The sequence below is a fragment of the Myotis davidii genome, unplaced genomic scaffold, assembly GCF_000327345.1.
Source record: "Myotis davidii unplaced genomic scaffold, ASM32734v1 scaffold747, whole genome shotgun sequence".
Classification (NCBI taxonomy): Eukaryota; Metazoa; Chordata; class Mammalia; order Chiroptera; family Vespertilionidae; genus Myotis; species Myotis davidii.
The window spans coordinates 650,249-651,845 of NW_006298695.1; the positions used below are offsets into that span (position 1 = coordinate 650,249).

Sequence of the window (1,597 nt, forward strand, 5' to 3'; positions counted from 1 at the left end):
CAACCAAGGACCTTATATGCATATATGCATGGCCCTTGGACACAGACAATGGGGCGGTGAGGTCCTGGGGGTGGGGGCAGGGCAGGGTGCAGGTGTTAATGGGGAAAAAAGGAGATATATGTAATACTTTGAACAATAAAGATTTATAAAAACATCATTTTAAAGCAATTTGTAGATTTTCTTGCTTCTTAAATAATTCTCAATGAGATGCCAACCCCCCTCCCCCAAAGCAAACAATAAAAACCAATCACAGCCACAAGAATTTAAATGATTTCCTTATCCTATAGAATAAAGAGGTAATATGCAAATTGACCATCATTCCAACACACAAGATGGCCACCCCCATGTGGTCAAAGATGGCTGCCCCCATGTGGAAACAAGAATGCTGCCACAAGATGGCCGGCAGGGGAGGGCAGCTGTGGGAGACCAGGTTGGCAGGGGAGGGCAGTTGTGGGTGATCAGGCCTGCAGGGAGGGCAGTTAGAGGTGACCCAGGCCTGCAGGAGAGGGCAGTTAGGGGCAACCAGGCTGGCAAGGGAGGGCAGTTAGGGGTGACTGGGCCAGCAGGGGAGGGCAGTTGGGGGTGACCAGGCCTGCAGGGGAGGACAGTTAGAGGCGACCAGGCCTGCAGGGGAGGGCAGTTGGGGGTGACTGGACCACCAGGGGAATGCAGTTGGGGGTGACCAGTCCTGCAGGGGAGGACAGTTAGGGGCAATCGGGCAGGCAGAGGAGCAGTTAGACATCAATCAGGCTGGCAGGGGAGTGGTTAGGAATCAGCAGTCTTGGATTGTGAGAGGGATCCCAGATTGGAGAAGGTGCAGGCTGGGCGGAGGGAAACACGTCTCTCCCCCGGCCCCCGTGCATGAATTTTGTGCACCGGACCTCTAGTGTATAATAATAAAAGCATAATATGCTAATTAGACTGGACAGCTGAACAACTTTCCAGACGACCTTCTGGATGACTTTCTGGATGAAGCCGGGACAGTGAGGGACAAGCCCCTTGCATGAATTTCATGCATCAGGCTTCTAGTAGTCAAATAAATCCAAACGTAAAAAGATAAATATTCCTTTAAATGCAATTTTATAGCAAAAACACAATAAAAAACCTTGCATGCAGAATGGGGTGATTTACTGTGTTTGCATGTTTGGCAGTCCCCCTAATAAACATGCTGTCGTGGGTTTGTAGGGGGTCATAACCGCACTTGGCGGGGCGCACATTCAGGCTATCTACATTTTCCAGGTGGGCAACCCAGGCTCCTTATCAGACCCAGAGAAGCCAGGTTTCCGCCCAAACCGGGTCCTCAAACAACAACTGCCCGTCGACCTTTACTTGCAGACGGAAAGGTTCCGTGGGAGAGCTCCTGCCCGACTGCCCACAGCTCTGCAGACTGCGCAGGGTGCTGGGTTCTGGGCACTAACAGGCATTGCGTTACATGACTAACTCCCGTGGGGCACAGCGCCAATATCGCGGGCCGCGTCTGCACCTTCACCCTCATGGCCGGAGAACAGCCTCCACGAGCGTCCCCAGTCGCATCCTCACTGGTTCCCGTCTGGCTCCACCCGAGGGAGCATGGATGCAAGCCCCGCCCCCGCCCCCG

General features: G+C 53.2%; 1 pseudogene; it reads right to left on the minus strand.

Moving 5' to 3' along the window:
- Positions 1-1,597, minus strand: part of LOC102756074 — a 64,275-nt pseudogene that overhangs the window by 56,051 nt on the left and 6,627 nt on the right.